This window comes from Mesoplodon bidens (assembly GCF_964165515.1).
Source record: "Mesoplodon bidens genome assembly, chromosome: 5".
NCBI lineage: Eukaryota > Metazoa > Chordata > Mammalia > Artiodactyla > Ziphiidae > Mesoplodon > Mesoplodon bidens.
Genome location: NC_138161.1, coordinates 61,616,629 through 61,643,659, shown reverse-complemented (window position 1 = coordinate 61,643,659; position 27,031 = coordinate 61,616,629). Strand labels below are relative to the sequence as shown.

At 34.8% G+C, this 27,031-nt stretch overlaps 1 protein-coding gene across 9 annotated transcripts in view; it reads left to right on the top strand.

Annotated features, from left to right (window-relative positions):
- The window catches only part of ZBTB20 (zinc finger and BTB domain containing 20), an 830,948-nt gene that overhangs the window by 336,624 nt on the left and 467,293 nt on the right, over positions 1-27,031 (top strand). For 7 of the 9 annotated variants that reach the window (XM_081234531.1, XM_081234534.1, XM_081234535.1 and 4 more), the window contains one exon: positions 8,145-8,218. The exons of the other annotated variants lie outside the window; for them this stretch is intronic. The gene's annotated coding sequence lies outside the window, so the exon portion shown is untranslated. The remainder of the gene's footprint in view (positions 1-8,144; positions 8,219-27,031) is intronic. 9 annotated transcript variants of the gene reach the window in all.

The following is a 27,031-nucleotide window of genomic DNA, read 5'->3' as shown; positions in this document are numbered from 1 at the left end:
TAACGCATCATACGTTCTGAATTTCTACTGCACAAAGTTTACTGATCTTCCAAATCCTTTAAGTCTTTTTGAAGAACAAAAAAGCAAACAGTTTTGAAAATTCCTAGAAGCAGATACTACATGTTTATCTCATTTTATGTGATAGGAGTGATTTTGTAAATCTATTCATAATTTAAATGCTCCAGGAGAATCTCTCAAGGGAATTTTATTGTGGATCATCATCTAAAGCAAAAATCGTTTCTAAAGTGCTTATTACTCCCTATTTATATATGGGAACTTCCTGATTTGCAAGAGTTATTTAAGCTTCCAGAGGAGTGCATCACCTTAGTATGTTCCTGAGTAGATATAAACTGAGAGGGACAGGAAACCGTGAAGGAACAATTTGGTAAATACTAAACTGATCCAAGTAAGTATTTGAACCTCTTTAGTGAGATCTCTGAGCTACTATTTTATGTAAGATTAAGTCTAGATAACACGTTCTCCACAGTCACTTGGAATGGGTTTATTTCGGCTCATTCAAGCTCTAATTTTCCTAGAAATCCTTTATAAACCACATAATTTTACCTCTTCTCATTGAGTGATTCCTCTTAGATCTGTAAAGTAAGGCAAAATTATTTATCTCTGATGGGAGAAGTTTGGCACCCTCATCCTCATCCTCCAGTCACCTCCCAATTATCATGGACCAACCCAACTAAGGATTTTCAGAATTGACAGATATTCTTAATCCCCCAAAATGTTTGTACTTTCTAGAGCTGTAGAGGATTTTCTGTGCACATGTAACCATCATGGAAGCTTTCATTCAGTAGCAATTGGACCTCCTCATCCACCCACACACACCTGCCATGCAGCTGGGCCTCTGATTCTTGCATTACAAGGCAAAGAATTAGGCAGTGGGCATTTGTTGAAGGAATACCGTAAGTAGTTTATGATCACTGTGTAGAAGGAGACTATAAATTCTATCACCTAAATTGGATGTTTTTGAGAGTAAAAGGTGCCACATTAAAAATTATTGTGAGACAACAGACATAAGTGGGGTCTGGTGTTTTAGCTGGGACTACCTCCTCTCCTTACCCATCCCCAAACTCCACTGGCACAATAGTTCCAGCAGGGCAGGGTGAGCCATGAAAATCCACACCTTCACTGATGAAAGGGGCTGACTTGATGGAATAGAACATCAAGCTGAAAAACCACATGCCCCTGGGTGCTGTCAAAACAGTAGCAGTCTCAGCAGCAAACAAAAAGGAAGTGTAAACATCATAGCTAGCCTCAGATTGCAGTTCAGGTTGGGGCAGGCAATAGACTGGCATATTAGCCAGAAATTTAACAAGGAGAATTGGATGAGGAGACTGCCATATTGAGCCTTGATGAAACTAACACATATCTCTGGTGGTTTGGAAATCTGCATACATGTTTCAGGGAAGATCAGAGAAGGTCTAAGATATCCACATACCCCAGACTGACCCTAAGGCCTAGTGCAAAGAGGAGATAAGGGAGAGCCCAGTGGAATGTAAGGGGCAAGGAAGACTTGTAAGCTGACTGAACTTTGAATGAATTCCCCAACCCATGCATATATTCATCAGCAAAGGGTGTTAGCTTATTGGCCTAAGTTGTTTGGGTATAGCTTCTGACCAGTCATTGGATATAAACTGCAAATTGTGCTGACACAGGGGCAAGTCTTAGCTAAGAAATGAAAATAGGAATTATAAAAACTGACCAGAGATATCAGCAGCTGCACAGTATGAGGGAGACAGATTCCAAAGAATTAGACTGGTAAGTCACTAAACAAATAAACACATAAATAGCAAAAATAGCAGAAACCCCCAGAGGGAAAAATCAGAAGCATAACTACTATAATATATTGTATAAAATGTCAATTTTCAAGAAAAAATTTTTGAGACATGTAAGGACACAGGAGTTTAATCCACACCCAGTTTTAAAAAAAGCAGTCAACAGAAATTATCTCTAGGTTGTGGGGGAGAGCAGAAGGTGAATTTAGCAAAGACCTGAGAGGAGCTACTACAAATACGTTTGAGTAAGTAAGGAAATCATATTAAATAATTACATAAAATATTACTATAATTACTATTCAAATAAAGAATATTAATATAAAGATAGAAATTATTTTTAAAAGAAACAAAAATTCTGGAGTTAAAAAGTACACTAATTAAGATGAAAAATATTCTAGAGGGACTCAACAGCAGATCTGAGATGGCAAAAGACAAAAATCAGTGAACTTGAAATTAATCGGTAGAAATTATCCAATTTGAAGAAGAGAAAAACATAATGAAGAAAGAAGTAGAGCTTCAGAGATCTGTGAGAAACCATCAAGCATACCAACATGTATAAGGGGAGAGAAGGAGGAGAGAAAAGAAGGAAAGAGAAGAAAAAAGATATTGGAAGGAACAATGGCCAAAAATTTGCCAAATATTATGAATAACATTAATCTACATGTTTGAGAAGCTCAACAAATTACAGGTATAATAAATATGAAAAATCCATACATAGTCACATCATAGCCAAACTTAGAAAGCCAAAGAGAAAGAGAAATTCTTGAAAGCAGCAAGAGAGAAAAAGACAAATTCGATACAGGGGACACCACTATGATTAACAATTTACTTCTCATCAGAAACGTTTAAAGTCAGAAGGCAGAGAGAAAACATATTCAAAGGCTGAAGGAAATAAAGATTTTAACAAATGACAATCAAGAATTTTATATCCAGCAAAACTATTCAAAATGAAGGTAAAATAAAGATATTGTAGGATAAAGACTGAGGCAATTCGCTGCTAGCAGACCTGCCTTACAAGAAATACTAAAGGAAATCCTTTAGGCTGAAAAGAAATGACAGCAAACGGTAATTAAAATACACCCAAAGAGATAAATAGCACTGATAATATAATTATGTAGGTAAACATAGATATGGTATAACTATATAACAAAACTCAATTAAAGAAGAAGGAAATAATAAAGATTAGAGCAGAAATCAATGAAATATGTAACAAGAAAATAATAGAGAAAATCAATGAAACCAAAAGTTGATTCTTAGAAAAGATCAACAAAATTGACAGATATTTAGCTAGACTGACCAAGGGAAAAAGAGAGGACATAACAGATTACCAAAATCAGAAGTGAAAGAGGGGACATTACCAACCCCATAGAAATTTAAAAGATTAAAATGTAATACTATGAACAAATATGTTCCAAGAAATTAGACAATTTAGATTAAATGGTATCACTTCTATAAATGCACAAATTGCCAAAACTGATTCAAGAAGAAATAGAAAATCTAAATGGACCTATAACAGTAAAAAGATAGAATTATTAACTAAGTCATTCCCACAAAGAAAAGTCTGGATGCAAATGACTTCACTGTATCCTAGCCAATATTTAAAGGAGAAATAATACCAAATTTTCGCAAACTTCTCCAAAAATAGAGGGAGAAGGAACACTTTTCAGTTCATTCTATTAGAACAGTATTACCCTGAGACCAAATCCAGACAAAGACATCATAAGATAATAAACCAGTATTCCTCATAAATATAGAAACAAAAAGCCTCTACAAAATATTCACAAACCTAAGTACAGCAATCTGTAATATTATTTACACCCTGACCAAGTAGGATTTATCCTAGTAATGCAAAATTGGTTTAACATCCAGTAATCCATTCATGCAATATAACAAATTAGTAGAATAAAGGCAAGAACCACATGATTATATCTATTGTATCTATATGTATATTGTGTCAATAGATACACAAAAAAAATTTTGAGAAAATCCAATATGCATTTGTGACAGAAACTTTTAACAAACTAGGGATAGAACTTCTGTACCTAAATAAGGGGCACTTATGAAAAAATCTGCAACTAATACCATACTTAATGATGGAAAACTGACAGGTTTCTCTAAGATTGGGACAAGGCAAGGTTGTCAGATCTCACCTCTCCTGTTCAAAATTGTACTGGAGTTTCTGTACAGAAAGGTAAGAAAAATAAATAAATAAAAAGAAAAAGAGGAAATAAAGCAAGGAAAGGAAAAGAAAAAGAAAGAAACAGAAAGGAAAGAAATCAAAGGCATCCAGATTGGAAAGTAAAAAGTAAAACTTTTATTTGCAGAAAATATCTTAAGTACGTAGAGAATATTAAGGAATGCATACACATACACACAAACTAATAAATGAGTTCAGCAAGTTCGCTGGGTACAAGAGCGTTATACACAAGTCAATTGTATTTCTATCTGCAAGCCTATTTCAGAATTATTAAGGTTCATGTTCCAGACCACCACAATAAAGCAAGTCACACAAATCTTTTGGTTTCACCAATTCATATAAAGTTATGTTTACACTATACTGTAGTCTATTAAGTGTGCAATAGCATTATGTAGGTACATACTTTCATTTAAAAATACTTTATTGCTAAAAAATGCTAGCCATCATCTGAGACTTCAGCTAGTTGTAGTCTTTTTGCAATAGTAACATCAGAGATACTGATCACAGAACACCATAGCAAATAAAATAATAATGAAAAATTTGAAATATTGCAAGAATTACCAAGATATATTTACTGGAGACATGAAGTGAGCAAATGCTTTTGGAAAAATGCCACTGATAGAAGTGCTTGATGCAGGGTTGCCACAAACTTTCAATTTGTAAAAAATGCAGTATCTATAAAGGGCAATAAAGCAATGTACATAGGAATTCTTTTCTTTGCGGGGGGTGGGGAGTTCATTTTACTATACTCTCTACTCTTGCATATGTTTGAAATATTTCACAATAATAAAAGTTGTAAGTGAAAAGGAAAAAGAAAAGACTAAGAGAAATAATTAAAACATTATACTTTGGTCTCTATGTTGACCACAAACAGGGCTTGTCTGTTAAAAATCAAATCTGAACAGTGTCAGAATGAATAAATCATAGAGAGGTGAGTGAACTCTCAAAAACAATCTGAGCAAGATACAGTCGGTGCTGAATAGTTGGGAAAGCATTAAGAGAATTGCCTGTATTAGCACAGACTTCCTAAACTGGCGTGCTTTGTTGCTCTTTCCTTGAAGTTCTGTGACCTGGTGATATCTAAAACTCCTACCTATTCGAGGATTTTTAAAAAGTAGAGTGTGGTCAGAAGCAGTCCTTTGTTCCTAATCAATACTAAGATCTATAGTTCCTCACCCCCCTTCAGTTTTTTGTTGTCTGGGGCTTTGTTTTTTGGCCTTGAAGACTTACAGGATGGGTTACTGTAATATAATGCATTTGCTACTTCTCTGGAAAGCCATTCAGAATCTTTAACTAGTGCAGAATGTACAACTCTTTTGCTAAATAGTCTCTGCCAAGAGAAGCATTCTTCTGGGCTTTGTAATTTGCATTGATTACTGAGCTGTTCCCCAGTGTATCACTGGGTGTATTCTATAAAGCCTTACATAGTTCTGTCTTGATTAAAGAAGTCTGACATTGGTGGTCAGTTTTAATAATGACTGAGGTTGATCTGGATACTTGAAAAAATTTTAACAGATTTTGGAACCCAAAACGTCAGCAGCAAGTTATTCTTATTGATGACACATACTCTGGAAATCTAGCATTTTAAAAGTGGGTTCAGTGTACAGTACTGAACTTGAAAAAAACAGGAAGTTGAAAAGTAGACAGTAGTGCCAAAAATAAGGTCCTAGTCCTAACTTCTCTGCTCCTTAATCTAATCTGACATGCCTTCAGAATATTTCACTTTCTCGATGATCAATCTTCCAAAGAGTTTCTACCCAATACTTAACCCCACTACATAGGAACAGAGTTAATGATTTCTCATGAGGCAGATATGAATAGGAACAGTATTCATATCAAAGACAACTGGTCCCACTTCCAGGTCCATCCTTGGGCCAAGATATGTAGTCGCCAACAGTGTGTTGGCGACTGCATTTTTTGAGTCCTGGCGCAAAGTAAGATCCATCTGTTTTGCCCAGCCGTTTGCCTGAGTGCCACAAAATGGTCCTGTTATTAGTCTTATTTGTGGTCCTATTTGAGGTTAGGGGATAACGTAAATAAACTTCAGTCCTCCTTGTGATGAATGTAACATGGGAATTAAAAGTGGTGGTGTTGGTAGTGCTAAGTGATGTTGCATCTCTATTTTCTCAATTGTTCTGTTTTCTTTGGATTGGGAAGCAGACATTTAAGAATGAGTTTGTCATCTGGAAGGATAGTTGTGACCAAGTTTCCCTCAACAGGATACAAGATGTTATTTTTGAGCTTCATTACCCTCACCAAGGGGGGAAAAAAAAAGAGAAGAGAGAGGGAGAAAATAAATAAGGAAGAAAGTGAAAGTAAGGAAGAAACAGGCAGAGATAGAGAAGGGAAGAGAAAGGTCAAAGAGAAAGAGGAATGACATGAGAAGGGGAGAATGTAACTTGACTTTCTATTCGTAGAAACTGCTTTATTGTTTTGAACTAAGAGTTCAATTCACTCAACATCTGGTGAATTAAGAAAAAGGAAATCTGACTGATTAAATTGAACTGCTAGTTGTCAGTTAAGTAGATTATATATAAATATGCAGCCTAGTTTCTATCACCCTTTCTTGTCTGAACTAGACAGTTGAATCCGTTTCACTAACCATATGTGATCGGTGGTGAGTAGAACAATACCAGTTGGTGATTCAGATTTATATAGAGGTGAGCAGTTTTTATATTTCTGAATCATTTATTGGGGATTATTGTTATTCCTTATTATTTCTGAGCATGAGTTATTTTTGTCAGTTTCTTTTATGAATGTTTTGTTGCCTTATAAGGAAATATGTGAACTCCCCTCCTCTCAGTCAGTTGTCCCTGGTGACGCCTCCATAATTTCTGTCTTTACACTGGTGCATTTTTAGTCTAATTCAGGCATGTGAGAAGCAGGGGAAAAGTTTAGTTAGTCAATGTCATTGATTTTTTTGGGGGGGGATCCATTCATGGATAGACCTAGTGAATTTAAGCCAGTTTGAACTTAAAATCTATATGCATCAAATAGACACAATACCCAAAATATTCCTCTGTATAATACAAGAGAAAAAGAAAATAGAATTCACAAGTAAGAACTAGATGTATTTTCTAAAAGCAGATGCAATTTCAGGGCTGGTCTATGATCATACTCTCATATATGGCGATATTAAAATATTACCTTGCATTAATAGGAAGGTGGACATAAACATACCATATTTAGTGCTACAAATATATAAAAAATGTACTGCCATGCTCTAAAGTAAAAGAAAGATAATTGTTCTATCTCCATTTTACACTAAAAAGCTCTGTTTTTCTAAACCTGTTGTGTCAGTTATTTGAAGCTAAAAATAGGGATGACTTAATCCAGTCTGTTTTTTAACTATTATCTTATTCATAGATGGTGTTGTATGAAGAAAGAAAGGATTGAAAAAATTAGTATGACATTTTAAGCCCAAGTATTTATGACATATTTTTATTTTAATGCCTGGACTCTTAATTCAAAGGTTAAAAATAGGTATTTTTTAAATGCGTTCACAGTTATTTAAATCAAGAAGGCTGGTTCAAACACTGATGGTCTTCCCATGTTGCTTCAAATAGCAGTGCTGCATGTGACTAGCTATACAATATGATGTGGTCTGGAGTGCACTAAACCCACAATACCTTGCAATGGGCATTTGTATTGCTAAATATGTTCCTTTACCTCTACTTCACCATTTTCCCCACCACCAATTCAGTCATTTGAAAGTAGTAGATATAACATTTTTTTCCAATTTTATTTGAAGTTATATTTCCCTTGAATATGTGTATTCAGATTGTAGATTTTCTTCTTTTTTCTCTGAAATAACATTTTATGTAATCTTGAGGCTTTGGAATTATTTAGGAGTTTTTAAAAAATCAGAATATAGGTAAAATTCAGAAGCACTCAGCTTCTAGTCATATCATTATGAAGTCCTTAACATGGCGGCATATTTTGTTTTTCAGAATTGCTTTTTTTCCTCTTTAGATCCTTTCCTTTTCATTAAAAAAACGACTCTGGGAAGAGAGTTTTTTTTTTTTTCCTTAGGAAAAAAAAAGCCACGCTTGACTGATAATGCATTGCTTTGGATGGTGAAACATTATGAAAGTTTAATTTTTAATTAAATCTGAAATACCAATTATAACTGGAAGAGATTTTAACCTGTTTCTTTTCAGACTGCCTGAAGTTACATTTAGAGACTGAAATCACTGCACCTTAAAAACAAAAGATTGAGCTGCACCGCATTCTTGTAAGTGAAAGCTTCCTCTACCTTCCTCTGTGTTTTTGTGACCATCTCAAAAAAAGGACAAAAATATTGGTAACATAGTAACCAGACATGAGTAAAAATTTGAATATCCCTGAAGAAATACATGTTTAAATGATTTCCTTCTTTAAAAAAAGAAAATTTGTAAGGCTCAATATTCAGTATGTCTTTTTTATCCAACCTAAATTGTGAATCCTTTCTTTTGACTGGCTTGAATTGCATTAGGGAGGGTGTCACCCACCGTGCATCAGCACAGTGACATACACCCTGTCAGGAAGGATTCTTACATTTTGGTACAAGTCTCTTAGAAGGTAACAGATTTCTTATGGAATCAAAGTAGGTTCCTTTTTCCTTTGTGATGTCATTAGAAATTTTTAGCCTTTGTGTCAATGTAAATGGAGAGAAAGAAAGTTCATGATGACATCACAAGATTCTGTTGCTTTGAGGACTTTGGGCAAAACTAAGTAAAATGCATAATTCCCTTGTGTGCGTGTGTTCCCCATTCTGCTATGAAGCAGTCAAAATAGCACATCTTATGTCTTCCCGTGAGCTACAAGGCTGTCTCTCAGAGCCCCATTGTTCCATAAATGCATGTCAGAGTCTACCACAGTCTGGTCTACCCTTATTTAGCTGCTGTTTTGTCAATGTACTTGGAAGAACAATTAACATTTGGGATTTCAATGTCTGAATAACAGGCAGTGAATAGGACCCAAGCATATAAAAGATTCAGACGCCCATGGTAAGAAAACAGAAGCTTAGAGGTGGTGGGGGAAAAAAGAAAAGCATTTTAATGCCGTACTCAAAGGTTATGAAATACTACAAGGAAATTCAGTGTTATATTTTTTAAATTTTAGATCAAAATGTTCATTTTCGTAGTGAAGTCCAGAAGGTTATGATGTCTTCCTAAGTTTCACAATTTAATGTGTTATGAGGTCTTTTGCTAGAGTCTTAAAACACTTAAATAACATTCATCTCCTTGTGTCATTGTTGGAATGCCGGATGTGGGGTTTACTGCATCGTGGTTTTCAAAGTGTCACAGTTCCTCTCGACAGAGTACACTAAAGGTGATTCAGATGATTTCTTCCATTTTCACTTTGGTTTACTGCACTCTTTCATTATTGACTACAGTTCTTGTATGTTTACTGTAGACAGTTCTGACGTTGCTTAAATATCCCTGCCTATTGTCTGAATTCCTGTTAGGTCCTTTTTTTTTTTCTTTGAGAGATGATGCATGGACAGAGCAAGATCACTTCCCTGTCAGGGTATCTGGTGAACAGGAGGGGACTTTGGCAGCTTATATATGCTGCCCACTGAGCACAGTGCCTGGATGGTATGAGTGAATACATGATGGTTATTGTTATTTTTGTCATAACTACCACAGTCGAAAACCATAGATGGTAAGGTCTCTAAAATCAGGGTATATTTCTTATTGATTTTTGTAATCCCCATTACTTGGCATAATAGTAGTAATCAAGAAACAGCTATTGTTATTAGTACAACTAGAAAATTTAAGTCAGAACTTTAGGAGTCATTCATTCAGAGAATATTTTGAAGATAGGTTGAATAAAGTTTTTGACAGTCAGGAAGATAATTATAAAGGAATTTGTCAAAGACAAACCTACTATTTACCACATAACATTAGGCATCAGTCGCCTGGTCTTTCTCCTCTTTGACTTTATACTTCTTTCACCTGAGCAGAATGAGAAGTGCCCATTCATACATATCCTTTTTGTCTGTGAAGTGGTCTTCACTAGTTTTCTGTTTAAGTTGTGTCTTACATCCCATACACTGAAGTTGTCTCCAAAGATAAATCTACCTGACTCTAGGATGGATGGTGCTCTGTACCTGTTTGTCTAATTTCTATGCAGTAGATTGTGCTTCAAGAAAATGGGGCAAATGGTACAAAAGGTATTGGGTCAAGAGTCCAAAGATTTGGGAAGTTGCCATTAGAAACTTCTACTTTCAGTGCGTCAAAAGCCAGGACCAGTTTCTCAGCACAAATAAGACCACAGCATTATTTAGAACTCAGAACAATTTGACCCCTTCTAAGCTTAGTTTCCCGGGGTTTTTTTGTTTGTTTTTTCTTTTGCATAAAGTTACCTGCCCTCCCCCACCAATTTTAATTTATTTCTAAAAGAGGTCCCTTCATTTTTATTAAATTAGCTTCTGGTGGTGCAAATTAAGGCTCTCATAAAACTTGGCCCCGAGGCAAAGCTAAAATGATAAAATTTAGGCTTCATGAATTGTACTGTTATCATGTTGAATAACATTTAGGGACATCAAAGAACTTTATAAACACATTTCACATTTTTTAAGATTAAAAGATTGAGGTGAAAGGGATGTAAGGGCAGAGCATCATCAAACATTACAGGTAGAAAGGACATAAGAAATAAAAGTCCAGTCATCCCATTTTGGAATAAGTAAATTGAGGCCCAGGGTAGGGCATGCAGGTTACCCAAACCATACTGATCACCAATGCGAATCATCCTCAGACATCTAGGCCTGAGAGTAAACCCAACTATGGACTCTGAGGCTTTGATCTTTCTTCTACACTCAGGGTCTGAGCTGTGTTTGCTGAGGAACAAATTACCTTAGGCTCATCTTATGAGACCCACTGAACTGTGGTCCCCTCTACCAACTAGTCCAAAATTCATATATAAAGGGTATTCTAAAAGCAGTTATTGTTATCAAAAAAATTTTATTTTTTTATTATGCATTTTGGTATTGTGCCTCTGGTTGTGCATTGAGTCACACAGAGGCAAATTTATGTGGTTGGTTTAATATTCTTTATGATGATTTACAAAGTGGACAGAAGACCATTAGAAACTTCAGTAGTTTAATTGGGCTTACAGGCAAGATGAAACCGGTAATCTGAACACAGCCATTGTGACGTGGAATTCAGACTTCCCAAAGAGGGTGCATCAAGCATGGTGTCAGAATGTCATTGTTGCCAGGTGTCATTTCCATCAGAGAAAAGTTTCTCAGGGTCTGGAAAAATTGAAATAAACTTTAATAATTTAAAATGAATTACTTGCCCTGGTTATTTATTTCAGGTTTCCTTTATTGGATTCTGTCATTTGGCAATCCAAAGAGACCAGAGTAGTAGTTGGACAACAGATACATCTTTCTTATAGACAAAGTATTTTATGGGTATAGTAGAGGAAATAAATGGTTATCACTTCTTCTGGACCATCAAGGAATAATATCATATTAGCAAGCAGCCTAGCAGAGGGAAGTTGAGGAAACAATGGTAATGGTGTGACCTGAGTATAGAATGCTGGTTAGGGCCAATGTTTTCCAAAGTATAGGTTGCAACTCATTCATAGGTCATGAAATCAGTTTAGAGGGTCACAGTCAATATGCTTTTAAGAAATAGAATCAAAGAAAAAAAGTTTGTAAAAAGAGTGTGTTACATATTTTTAAGATAATGGATTGAAAAATAAATATATGTCTTACTGGGAATCATGCCACCAAAATATGAAAGCAGATCTAAAGATGATAGGTCTTTTAAATACTCAACTCAGGTAATCCTGACTAAGGGATAATATTATTTTTTCCCCTTTTTTCACAAACGAGAAAGTGGAAGAATTAAGCAATTTGTCCCAGGTCATACAAAAGGTAATTGGTTGAGATAGGATGTGAATATGTCTGTCAAACTCCACATGCATACTTTTCCCATGATTTGACACTGTTTTGCAGGGTTGTATGACTTCATTTATTTCACTGTTGATAGCGCACACATTTATATCTTAAGTCCCAAACTACAGCACTGTATTTCCAGTTTCCTTATTTAAATCTTCAACTGTATAGATATCACACCAGTTTCTCAGAATCAATATATCAAGTAATTATCCTCCTAGTTAAGTCATCCTTCTTTTGACTATCCTAATTTTCTTCATCCCAATTCTCCAGGTCATCTTGGCTCAAAATATCTCATTCTTGCCTCTCCTATCCCCCCCAAGTATCCAATAAGTGGCCAGTAATTCTCCTTTTTTGGTATCTCTGTCCTCGTCAGGTTTTCATCTTCTCTTGGTTGTACTAATCTCCTAGTCGGGAGAAAAAGGGAGGGGAGACCTGTTCATCCTAAACACTGTTGCCCCATTGGGTTTCATGAAGCAGGAGCCCTAAAATCATGTCACTTTTGTTCAGACAAAACTTTAATATTCTATAGTAATTACCAAACAATGCCTAACCAATATTCATGACACTCTAAACTCTAATTCTGTCCCCATTTTTGACTTAATTTTATGGCATAATGTACCATACACTCAGGCCAGATCTCCTCACCCTCATTTATTAGTATTGTTTCTGTTATCTGGAATGGCCATCATTCTGTTTTTCCATATGCAAATCTAATCCATCCTTCCAGGTTACTTTAAATGCTATTTATTCCATGAAACCTTCTCTCCCTGACCTAGCCAGAAATAGTCCACTCTCCCCTACCTACCAAACTCACTTAGCACCTGTAGCAGCCCTGCCAACAATCTTATTTTGGGCTTCTGGTCTTCGAAATTGTGAAAGAATAAAGTTATATAAGTTAACAAGTTTGTAATAATTTGTTACAGCAGCCTAAAAACCTAATACAGCACCCTCCTACACATTTTTTGAGACTTGAATTACTTTCTATATTTTTAAACAATATTTATGGGCATGCTTTATTTTTTTTTAGCTAGAAAGCAAATTCTTAGGGATAGAGCCCATATTTAATTATTAATATTTCTCAACCCTATAGAATCTACCACAATAGAATCATTAGTTTGTTATTCAACCATGCTTAATATTGGGAATAAAGAAACGATCCCTTAGTGTCTCATGAAATTTATAGTCTTCTAAGGGAATCCGACATCAAATAAGTGTGCAAATAATTACAAAACTACAAATTGTAGCCCATGAGAAGAGCTAATAGGTATGCAAGACAATAATGGGTGGGGAAAATCTATTGTACTGTCCACTGGGTGCTCAGGAAAGAATTCTTAGAGAAAGTGTCATTTAAGTTGAGGGTTGAAAGACAGAAAGAATCAGCCAGGTGAAGAATTTGGGGTGGGAATGGAAGTTTGAGAAGGGAAGAAAGCTGCCAACAGAAACAGCATGGACAAAGCCCTGAGGCAAGGACAAACTGTATTCAAGGAAATAAAAGGATTCCAGAGTAGCTAGAGTAAAAGTGCAAAGGAGGAGAGTGACTGGAGGTGAGGTCAGAGAAGTAGCCAGGGTGGGGAATTTGGATTTTATTCTGAATACTCTGGAAAAGCACATAGTAGACATGCAAAAAAAAAAAAAAGTAAGTAAATGAGTAAATAAATATTAATTGAAGAATAGCTTAAGAATAGTACAAGATGAAGATAATTCAAAGGTATATAATGTACATAAGCTTATAGCATCTATATATTCATTTTGAATCCTCACTGAAGGTTTACTTCTGAATTTGAGGAGGGCTTGGACTTTTGAAACAGAGGTCTTATAGTTCACAACATGTTTCCCATCTGCATAACCAAAATAGGTCTCTGACAACCTTCTAAGATAAGGTCAAGTTAATTTTATTTCCTTTCTAGTTAATAATTATTAAAATTCTGTTGTTGGTTAATGAATCTGTTATTTTTATTTATTTTTAAGTGCTCGTTGTATAGTGTAGAAATGAGTACAAAAATGTGTTTTACTCTTAGAATGTATTTTTAACTGTTAAACCTTAATCTTATTTTTAATTTTGATGTATTTTATCATGTGCAATGGCCAGGGGCCTGGAGGCATGGAAAGCCTTGAAAATGAATCATCATTATCCTCATTAATACTACCTATAATATGACTGAATTTCTGGATTAAAACAATCCAGACTGTTTTAAAGTATGATGATTAATATTCTGGAATGCCACTAAATCAGAATAGAGATATTGGTTTGTTTGCAAAGTGATAGAAATTACCCCCTTTTGCAATTAAAGAAGAAATAGAGTAGAGGGAATGTGAAAATTAAACCATAGAGAAGTAGGTTAAGCTCTAAAGATATGAGTACTTATCCATTGCAACTCAGTAAAAAGACATCAGAATCAAAATATTATGTCTACAGAGAACCTTAGGAATTATTTATTCCAGTCTCCTCATTTTGGAGATGAACAAAATTTAGGCCTAGAATTCTTATTCAAGTCATACAGTTAAATAGTTAATGGCGGGGCTGGAACTGTAATTCTAATGCTTAAGAGCTAGATTACCACAGCCAAACCAGCTAATCTGTGATCAAAGCCCCTATTGTAGCCCTTTCAAGGTCTTGGGTGGAAAAAGGAATATTAAGTATAGGAGATGAATCTATAGACAAGTTTTAATTAATAAAAATCTGAACAATAAATATTACTCACAATCTGTTTACTTAATGTACCAGCTGCTTTATAAAAGTTGTCTCTAATCCTTGCTACCACCCTCAGCAACCACTCAGCAAAGCAGGAATAATTTCCATTTTATAATGAGAACACTGAGATCCAGAAAGATTAAGTAACATCCAAGATTGCAAAGCCAGTAAGTGAGTTTTGTATTGATGCCAGACCTAACTGATTCAAACCCTGTACTATCTCCTGTTTGGTGTTTTTTATCTATTGCATTTTGTTATCACTTCAGGTCATGTGGTCACTGAGGCCATTAGTTCTCTAACAGTCCAAATGTCTGAAAAACTTTGAAAAAAGTTAGGAAGGTAAAGAAAAAAGTTACATTTAGCAGTTGCCCTCTCTGCATAAAGCTCTTTACATTTAATTCCCACGAGTGTCTCAAAATAAATATTATAACCTTTAGTTTACATTTTAGGAAACTGAGGAACAGTGAGATTAAATAGCCCCCTGCTGCCCAACATCTTAGTAAAACTCAGAGCCAGGATCCAAATGCAGATCTCTCTGACCCCAAGTATTCTTTCCATTATTCCACCCACCTCCAAGTCTGCTCTTCTCCTGATGCTAGTATTCTGTGGTCTGCATACCTCAACTCCTTATATGGCAAAGTAGAATTTAATACATGCTCTCTTAGATTTCCCAAGAAAAAAGAGAATATGTTGAGAGGATGCATTTATGGTTAAGTTATATCATCTTGCCTGGAAATAAATAGAGCCCCTATATATTTTTTTTCCATCTTTCAGAAATGAAGAGCTGGAAGATTGGTCAAATCCATGACATTAGTCTTTCATCACTACATCATCTTGACTCACTGTGTGTCTGTGCCCAAGGTCCCAATCATATCATAGACAATGGTACTAGTAACCTTGATCGTACTTGAAAACATCTTTGAAAAGTGAAAGAAGTAAAATATTGTGTTTATTAGACCAATAAGAAAGAATAAGGTTTACATTTTCCTTCTCAAGTCTAACTTAATTGAAGCCTTATAAGCCTGATCAGAGATATAGGTCAATAAAAGTGCTCATCATTACTGCTACTAAAAAAAAATGCAAAGCAGAAAATCCAAACATATTTATCAATTGTTAATATTGTTTTCTAATGACCGCTGAGGACAACATTAGAAGTGAACTCCTTGGTGAGGGCAGGAGAGATAGAGAAAGAGAGAGAGAGAGGAGGAGAGGGAGAGAGAGAGAGAGAAGGAAAGAAGGAGTAAGGGAGAGAGAGAGGGAGAGAGACAATATGGAAGAAAAGGAAGAGGGAGAGGTTTGAAACATTCGTTGATGGCAGGTCCTACTGCATACATGATCCTGAATTTCCTTCCATGTCAACTTTTGCAACACCGCATGTATATACCTCCATTTCTGAGGTCATTTCTACTGTTGTTACACTTGAACGATTATTCTAAAACTGTCTGTCACTGTAGAATAGCACCAATATGCATAACAAGTTTATGGCAATTAGGAGAAATGCCTACCTGTTATAGTTCTGTATTTATTTTTTCCCCTCTATTTCTTGAGTTTGACTTCCAAGTCTTTCTGTGTGAAAGCCCTTCGCAGTCCATTCAAGTCTTCTAAAATAACTCAGTGAAAAAAATCCTTCCTGCTTCACAGAAGGGACTTTGTTCTTTTACCTCAGCCTTGCTGCTTCCAATATGTGGCTAGTAGCCCTAAATCAGAAAGTACATTAGTATATGTTTTGAACTGCTGGGTCTCCTCAGGAGAAAAAAAAAAAAAAAAAAAACCGTTATCTACAATATTATAATATTTTGTTAAAAATCCAATTCTGGTTCAGTGTTTTGTTCTCAAAGGAATTTTGAATGAAGGAAAAGCTTTTGTAAGAGGGAGGAAGCTTATCTAATCTCCTCAAGACTGATGAGAAGCAATCAGGAGACTTGTGACTCTTTGAAACAGTAAATTTCCAGGGAATTAGGCACACGTTTCTCAAGAGCAATAAAGAGTGTTACACTTCAGGTTGCAGCACATTGGCTCCAAATGCACCGCTTCATATATCCCAAATGGCAATTTGAAAGCACCATTCTCTGAATCAACTGGAAAAGGAAGGAGGCCATGCTGAACTGACATTCTTTCAGGAGGTCATGAGAAATGTAATACAGAATGAAGTCAGTCTTCTGATTAATATCAGATTCTCCGGGTTATAAACTTCTTATGATAAAATGTCTTCAGAGATACAGGAAAATAATAGTTACCAAGTAGTAGAAGATTTAGATTTTTGACAAAGTCGTTTACTAATTTGCAATTGCACTAACTTAACCATATGAAATTTGCTTAACCTTTGCTTCAATTTTACTGAACTGTTCTTTGTTTACCTTATTTGAACATTGTAAAACTTTATTAAATAATCAATAACCAATATATGTCTAACATTGTTATCATTGTCATTGTTGTTACTGATTTGTGTTTTCCTCTATGGATTAGGGCTGCCAGGAATAGCTGTGAGCCTGGGTTACACATTTAATGCTACAGTTGTCTTATCCTCTTGTAGGACTGGAAAATGGGAGGGACCAATTAGACTGGTTGCTCAGTTAGTTAACTTAGATTCATCTCACCTAGAAAACTTGTCAGCAGAGTTTTATGTATAAGTCCTTTTATCAGACAGAGAAATAGTTTACATGAAAAGCTCTTGTTTTTTTAATAAGAACTCTATCCTGCTATACAAGACTCTAATTGATGACATAATCCTATCCACATAATCTTCGCAGTTACCACTAGAGAGATAGCCAGTGTAACTGAGAGGAAGGAGCAAGGGGCTAACTATCTAGAGACTTGATTCAGGCATTGTCAAACAGTTCTGTGTTAAGATCATTTTCCTTGTCTGTAGGGGACACTTTTCTCTATCTTACAGACATTATGCAAAGAAGTCAAATCATATTTAGAATTCCACCGAATAAAGATGGTTCATAAATATCATGTATTACTATCACAGTAAAAGTATTAGTAGAATTATAAATCACTTTGAGGTCTCAGGAGTAAGGTGCTTTATCTGAGCTCTTAGTGGTTAGAAATTAGTTTGTTTCTTGAGTTGCCATAAAGAGAAGTACCCTGTTGCTGCTAAGTACTGTTCATACATTGGAAACAATGACTAAGAATAAATTGCCGGTGATAAATTACTTCTTTTAAAGACGTATTTTTAAACCATTCTTTATTATAAATTATCTGAGAGATTCTCTCAAGTTAAAAAAAATATTTTTAAACTTCTTTATTTCCCACATTGGACTGATTTTTTTTTTTCTTTTGAGGGAAAGAACCATGGGTAATTAAGTAATTTTTTCAGTCAGTAAAACTGGCACCAGATAGGTATTCAGTATGTTTGTTGAGTATCCTGTGTAAAAATTTAGTAAAATTTTAGTAAAATTTGCTTTAAAAAAATGAATGCTGCATTCATTAATTTGACTACATGAATACCATGTGATATGTACAGTTGTTATTGAAGATTATACAGCCATTAGGGAAAGAATGAATTATATCTATTGCTATCGACCTGGAAGGATGACAATAATTTATTAGGTGAAAGAGCAAATTTTCAGGATAATAAATATTTATGAGTAAATATATTTGTGTGTTTATATGAACACAAACATGAAAAAAATGATGGTATTGGTTCTTGTTAACAAGCACAGTGTGTGTGTGTGTGTGTGTGTGGTTGTGTGTGTAAAGCTGAGCCTTTTCATGATACAGGTTCATGACTGGAACCACATACAAAGAAATAATAGTTGAGCAAGCAAAAGTTATTAAAAGTAATTTGATTCTTTACTATAGTTTCTCTGAATATATAACCTGCAATGCAGAAAAAATAAAACTTAATTTTCTTTTTTGTCATCTCTTTCATCCACAATATATCTCTCCATTATAGATACCCCCTATGTTTTTCTACCTTTTCCTCACTCTCCTCTTCAAGAGCCCTCACTAACTCTCCTCGGCCCAGGTCAATTAATTTTTCTACTCACTTCCAAATTCCTTGCTGTATCTGACTTATTCTTCTCTTTCTGTTGTAAATCTCACTAGACTTTCTGACTTCTATTTCTCTCACTCACTGAGGAAAAATAAACAAATAAATAAACTTTCTGCAAGATAAGTTTTCAGGACTATATTCCCAACAGAAAATTCATAGCAGTTTAAGTAATTGAAGGAGCAGACCCAGAAGCCTTAGGTTAAAAACAAACATCAGAGGTCCCCTTTAGAATATGCTTGAATAGACTTCAGCCAATGAGATGGGCAGAACATCTGAATTGGAATCAGGCAAGAGAGGACTGCACAATCTGAGGTACTGTATTTCTCAGAATCAGTACATTCTAGATTCCATCATAGAGTAGTCCTAAAAGGCAGAGGTACCAGAAGCTAAATTAAAAACACAGGAAAGTTGTAGTATAATAACCACAGCTAAACAGATGTACTTTACTTCATGTTATAGTCAGTTATGATAAAGGCCTTAAGAAAAAGAAGGGAGAGAAAAGAAGGGATTGGGGGACTGGGAGAGGGAAGGGATAAAGAGAAAGAAAGAATATCCTCCTCCCAAATAAAAAAAGGAGAGAAGAGTACAAGAGTGGAAGAAGGTGATTGGTTATGGGATTAGGAAGCATGAAGGAAAAAATAAAATATATTTTGATACCCCAGACTTTCTCTACATCTGCACAAATCTTCCCTGGTCTCTTATGAGTCCAGCCCTGGGTGGGTTGGGTCTTCTTGGCACTTCCAGCCAGTCAGCTGTCCACTCCTTCCTTTTAGAGGGTGCTGACTCAGAGTGAACCATTTACAGTTGTGGGAAACTCCCTTTAGAACATGCTCCCAATTATTTTTGTGTCTCTTAACTCTAGGGGACTGAAGAAGTCAAAAGGCAAGCTTGCGCAAAGTTGTAGGTTCAATTCTTTGCCCTATGCCTTCAGTTTAAAGAATTTATGCAGAAAAAACATGAATTCTTGTTTATCTTATGTGACTCCTACCTGAGCCTCAATAGTCTGGTGAGAACAGTCACTCTAGCTAGAAACGTGACAAATAATAGAGGTGTGGTTAGAAAGACAAATAACGTTTGTGAAGAGATTTTAATCAGATAAAAAAAAATGCTTATATAATGTCAAGGGATAAAAGCAAGATACAAAACTTGTATAAAATATTGTGTTTATTTCTAGGTGGTATTGTTCATTTCTCTTCCATTCTTTTCATTTCGCAAAATGGCAAGAAAGAAAAAGAAAAGAACAAGTGCTCTTGCAACATCCTGCCATTTTAGTTTTAGTTTTAATCAATGAAATAATTTTAATGGTTGCATCTCTTATAATGAAGAGATTTCATTTCGAATTTGAGTGGCATGATATTCTTGCTGAGAATTTTTTTTTTTCTTTAGAGATGCTACTGTAGTGTAATGTTCTGGCCATTTTTAATGCTCAAATAGCCGTTCAGCTTTGGTGGAGTGACTGGGAGAAGGAGGTTGTGAGGTAGATGGTTCATTATCTAATTACCAGGGATGGATTAATATAGCTCAAACAGAACACTTGTCACTTCAGGTAAGAATAGTCAAGAGAAGCAAGGCAGGTCAATGGATATATTCAAACCATGCTTTTCTATATAAAATAAATGTTTACTTGGATGAGAAATTACTTCATGTTCCTCTTATAAAGCTCAGATGGTACAAAACGTTTAAATGGAGAAAAAAAACTACACACAATCAAGAGACTTGATATAACCAAAACTCTGTTAACTCCTGGTCTTCTGAATATTTTACCTATTTATCTTATTCTCACCTTATACCTCACCTTTTTATCTTATTCTCACATTATATCTCTCTAAGGTCTAATGAAGTCCTTAGACCATTTGCATAGCTTATGTTCTAGTTTAGGTTTTGTAGCTCTTTAGAATCTAAATGTTAATTATCCTTATAACTGACACCTCTTCTGCTCTTCTGCTTTTAACTAAAAGGCTACTTAATTTCTCCCAGTTGGAATGGCTCTTCTGTCATTTACAATTCTAAATTTCTCTTTCCTCACCTCCGTGCTTTAGACCCAAACTGCCTTTTACAGTTACTTTCATTTGTTTACTCCCCCCTGACTCAGGATCTCTTTCTCCAGCTCAGAGATTCCTAATCTTGGCTGCACATTAAAATCACCTATGAAGTTTAAGAAAAAAATACCAATGCATTGACCTCACCCTAGATGTTCTGTTTTAATTGGTCAGGAGTGGAGTTTAGCTACAATGCTAGACCCTTACAGGAACCAAACTCTTGTTTCATCTCAAAATTTTCAATTCAGTTAAGTTTAACATGCTTCTTCACACTGGAAAACCATTTTTTTCCTGGATAATGACTACTTTCCTAACCAGGCAATAATAGTTTTAACATTATGCATAATACAGCTGTATCTATGTATTATCACACAGACATGCATGTGACACACACAAGCACACACATTAAGCTAATGACCAAACTTGAAAAAAAAATTTGATATACATAGAATTGCTTTTACCATAATTAATTAGAAATTAAGTATAGTTAATGAAATTTTAAGAGTCCTCTTTAAACTTGTATTGAAAATGAAATGCCATACATTGCTCAAGGGTACCAGAATATGCCTTGAGTCTGATTTGTGGGGAAATAAATGGTGGCTGACAACAATGTCAAAGGGGTGTAAAATTGATAGTCAAAAGGTGGAAGCATCCCAAATGACCATTGCTGGATGAATGGATAAATAAAATGTGGTGTAGACATACAATGGAATATTAGCCTTAAAAAGGAATGAAATTCTGACACACAGTACATGGATGAACCTTAAAGACAGTATGCTAAGTGAAATAAGCCATATCCAAAAGAACAAATATTGTATGATTCCATTTGTATGAGGTACCAGAATAGTCAAATTCATAGAGACAGAAAGTAGAATAGAGGTTACCAGGGGCTGAGAGGAGGGAAGAGTGGAGAGTTATTGTTTAATGCATTCAGAGTATGAAAGATTAAAAAGTTCTGCTGATGGGTGGTGGTGATAGTTGCCAATAATAGTGATGTACCTAATGCTGCTGAACTATGTACCTAAAAATGGTTAAAATGGTAAATTTTATGTCATATATATTTAACCGCAATTTTAAAAAGAAATGTACATTTGAAAACTTAAGAAATTTCAGTGAAAATGGATTGCAGCTACAGGGTTAGAGGCACAATTGAACTGAGTAATCTTTTCACAGAATCATTAGGGTTTTATGAAATATAATAACTTCTTAGTTTAAGTAATAGTCTTTACTTTGCTACTGAGGCCAGTCATACTTATAAAATCCAAGTGCTGGTATTATCCTTGATTCTCAAACAGTAATGACTGTAATAAACTACAGAGACCAAATTTTAAGTAAACAGGATTATTATTAAATGCTTAAAGCTATATTAGAATTCTCATTTTTCATCAACTGATGGCAGAGGCAGAGCTACAGCTTTCTTTTTTACCAACAGCACTATCTCTTACCAAATTATCTTCTAGGTAGGAGAAGCCTTGGCTTTGTTTGAGTCCATACTTTTCCAATAATTCAATATGTGAGCCAGTGGTTTTGTTTTGTTTTTTTATTTTCCTGAAAATGTTGAACATTTTTATTGACTCATAAATTTCTTGGTTTAAAGTTCTGTAAATTTTAACACATGTATAGATTTTTGTAACAGCCACCATCACTATCAGGGTACAGAGCAGTTCCATTACCCAGAAGAACTCCTTTATGATATCCCTTTATCCCTCCCCTATCCACCAACCGCCCCGCCCCTGCCGGCAACCATGATCTCTTCTTTATCCCCATAGTTTTGTCTTTCTGAGAACTGTCATATAAATGGATCCATATGGTGTGTAACCTTTTGAGACTGGATTCTTTCACTCAGCATAATGTATTTATAATTCAGCCATGTTGTTGTCTGTGCCAATGGTTTGTTTCTTTTTATTACTTCATATTATTCCTTTGTATGGATGTATCACATTGTTTATATATTCACCCATCAAAAGACATTGTGTTTTTGTTTTTTATTTTCCAGTTTGGGGCAATTATGAATAGGACTGCTATAAACATTTGTGTACAGGATTTTGTGTGAACATAGTTTTCATTCTCTAGGGTAAATATCTAGGAGTCATACTGCTAGGTCAGATGTAATATGTATGTTTAATTTTATAAGAAACTCCCAAACAGTTTTGCTGAGTGAGTGGCTATACCATTTTGCATTCTCACCAGAAATGTATAAGAGTTTCTGTTGCTCCACATCCTTGGCAATCCTTGGTATTGTTAATATTTTTTATTTTAGTCATTGTAGTAAGTGTGTAGTGGAAACACTTTTTTTTTTTCTTTTAACTACATTTTTTAAAGCTATAAATGAAAATGTGATTCTGGGTTCATAATCTTTCCTGACTCATTTCTAGAGATATTCTACTCCTATGAATGTTTTTCCATAGGAAACAAAATATGGTCTATTATTTTTATATTTCTGATACTGTTTGTTTTACCCTCCTCTTCCCAGAATTGCTATTTTTCTCTATGATAGTGCATTAATTTAATTTTTCAGAAATCTCTTTCTTGAAGATCTAAAAAAAATCACCTACAAATTCTATTGTAGATTGAAATAGTGTATGTACCTATGTAAATTCTAGATATGAGGTATAACAAAATTAATGTATTCATTCAACACACATTTGTCGAATACTTGCCATATCTCAACCAGTTACGTGAAAAATACGTGGTACATTAGGAAAAGGCGATGTGAAAAATATCAAGTTATAGTTCTGTTTGTACTTCTAATGTTGAGGCAAATTATACTGAGAATGTGGTTGCTGAAATAAAATTCTTTGAGATCAGCACATCAGGTGTTGAATGGGTCTTGGTCTCTACTTTAAAATAACATTTTGGAAAAATGAAAACAAATTTATGTCAATGAACACACGTTTACTTGTAGAGAAAAGAGTCCTGTCCTTGTTACGAGACCTGCATCACAGCCCTACTTCTGCCATTTTGCAGTTTTGGAGTTTGAGCCATCATTCCACCTCTCCAAATTCATTTCCTTGTCCATAACATTAGAAAGTTGGCCGAGATGATCTCTAAAATTCCTTCCAGCTTAAAAATTAAAAACTAACACTGTCTTTCCAGGATTTACATCTAGCTACTAAGAATGGCAAGAAAGGCAACATTTTTATTATTCTTAACAAAGATGGACTTTATATCACAATGTAGCATAATTAACTAATTTGTTTACTATGCGTCCTTGGCTGCAGGACATTGTCTATACCCTGATACAGAGGCATACTCTCATTTTACTCAGCCGCTCAGAAGCATTTCAAAATGTGAAATAATCCTTTTTTTTTTTTTTTTTGTAATAATGTCACCCCTTGGCTTCTATGACCTCACATTCTTCACACTCTCCTGATTTTCCTCCTACCGCACTGACTTGTAACTTTTGTTAGATCCTCCTTCTCTGGTCCATTATACACCCTAGAGGAGCTCTTCCAATCCAATAGCTTTAAATACTATTTATATGTCTATGACCCCAAATTTTTATCTCAAGTCTGACCTTAATCTCTCACCTGAGCTCTAGACATAGAAATAGAACCATTTACTTGCTGTTTACATCAGATGTCCAGTAGGCACCTTAAATTGAGTAAGAGATCTTGATTCCCTACCCCATCTCTGTGAATAGCACCATCCTGGTGGAAGAGGCCTGCTCCAGTTAATGCTGTATCTCATCGTTTTTTCTTATTCTATTATCTTTGGCAATACAGTTTCCTCAGAACTTTAGCTGGCTTCTGGTCCATTTGTTTCAGGCCATTTCCATATGTGAGTAACCACAGCAAAATTCTCAGCTGGATAGTTTTTAAGCCTGGAAACTCTGTGTTTCTTTTTTAACTGGCCCCGTGTTCTCCTCATCTCCACATTTGCCAATTTAATAGTGGTTATCCGGAGCCATTGGAAACAATAGGCAGGATGGGAAAGCACACCCTTAACCTACTCTTGCTCTGACCAAGTGTCATTGTCTGACACGTAATACTTGAAGGAAGACGCTTATCTCCTGTTAAGGCTGCCATGCTGCTTCACTTTTGGGTGCAGAAGAAGTTTAGCTTTTTGCAAGGATTGTTCTCCATTGTCTAGTCCCATGCCCTCTAGATACCATTTAATATGTCTCCACCAACTGGATGGGTCTCTTTCCTCTCTTGCCTTCCTAGAAATGATTTATTCTGAATGAGGGAGATGGGACATTCCCCTACTCAGAAACTTTCAGTGACTCCTCATTGCTCAAAAGATTGTAATCCAACTCCAGAGTGTGACAATTAAGGTCCTACAGAATTGGACCATCAGAATTTTTATATATAATAAATTTTATATACTGAAATGTATGAATGCATTTAAAGGGCATGCCACACTGCCTAGAATGTTAGGAACTAAATAATGGTAATTATTTTATTAACAAATTTGCTTGATTTTTTAATGTTTAAAGAAATTACCTTCAAAAAAAGCTTTTTAAAGGAATATATCTTAATATTCAGCAAGCCACTTCTAGTAATCTTTCCATAAGAAATACTTGCACATATATTACAACAATTTTCACTGCAGCTTTATTCAAAGTAGCAAAAATTTCATAACATATTAGATTTCCATCAAAAGATAAATGGTTTAACATGTTATTACATTAGACTATATCTATCTTTTACAAAGCATAAAATAGATCCATATATACTGCCCTGAGATTTTACATAATATATGTTAAGTTTAAATTACAAAGTTGTAGGTTTAATGTAGGTAATTGTCTTATCTTACATTGATACAAGTGAACTACAACTGTCACAAAGAATGGGAAGAATACACTCCAAACTGTTTATCTTAGAGGGTGACTGAGGAAGATTGCAGTGACAGAGGAGATTCTTTCATTCTTGTTAAAATTTATTTTTAAGTGGTGGGATTGTTTGTAATGTTTTAAACTTCATTTTGTATTTGTCTGTGGGTGAATGGGATAGTTTTCAGTAGTTTCAAATAAAAAAAAAATTAAGTTGAAAAAGCCCCTGTCAAAGTTTAAAATGTTGCCTTGGAAGAACAAAATAGCATTAATTGATTTGTTGATTCACTCTTACCTGGGAAAATAAAATGTAGTATTTTGGGAAAATATAAAACAGAATTTGGGGAAAGTAAGCCTTTTCGAAGGCTTAGCAATTTTGCTAGGGTCAACATTATTTAAGACCACCAAGGAATTTGTATAATAACACTATTTTATAGATCTTTGCATCAAAAGCCAGAAAACATATTTCTTCTGTAAGTTTCTATAAAGTCATCCAGAATTGTTAATTATCCGTTACTTTGACCGTTACAGAAGTGTTCAATTATACCTTAAAGAACTGATAAATCATATAACATGAGACCTCAAATATCATAGATCGACTTTTTAATTCTTTTTCTTTTTTGAAAATAGGTATTTAAGTGTAAATAAATGTGTGACAATAAGTTCTTAATATTTTTGCTTATGTAAGGGCAAGAAAACTACTTATTTGTGTGTTGAAAAGTTTCTATGTGTGCTGGAAGCCCTCTGTTTTTACAACCTCCTATGAAAACTGTCAGGGTATCTAGAAGTTTCTTGAGAAATTCCCATGACTAGCCATAGGAGTTTCAATAATAATAACAACAATATAATAATAATAAAGCAATATAGAAGTCACAGTTTGCAAATCCAATGCCAATTTATGTGAAGTATGAATTTATACTATTAGTTTAAGGTACCAAATGTTAGTATAGAAACACAGAATTAAATCAGATAAACAATTCCCTTTAATAGGGAAACTATTTGTATGTCGTAGTTACTCTTTTCTTATTTCACTGTAAAGCTATGTTGATTGTCTCCCTCCTCTAACATACCACTCAAATGCTTTATCAACAGAAAGCTTTTTCCTCTATGATGACATTCCAAGGGACCCGTGGAAATGCAATAAAATCTAAATTGTCCTAAGAAAATTAAGAAAACAATAATCTGCAAGGCAGATATAAATATTTGATGCTGTAGTTACATGCGACTATTCATTTAATTATTAGCACATAGAGAGTATAGGGTTTTTAGATTTTACTTCTTATCTAACTGTACTGAAGACACTGAAAAATCAAAATTATTATACTTGTAAAGTAAGATAGTGCTATAAAATCTTGAAATTGGAAGGGTTCTCAGAAATCATCTATTACAGTAACTTTGTTTTCTAGATAAGGGGTTGGTAAATTATGGCCTGTGAGTCAAAGCCAGTGTATTGTTTATTTTTTGTATGGCCAGTGAGGTAAGAATGATTTTTACAGATGAACATTTGCAGTTGATTTCATGATAAAGACACAGTCTTTGAACCTCAGCTAAGCAATATGTTATGCTCTAAAAAAGAATTCTGTTCTTGTCATTAGGAGACCTGTATTGGAAAAAAAAAAGACTTAATTATTATTATATTTTAAATTTTGTT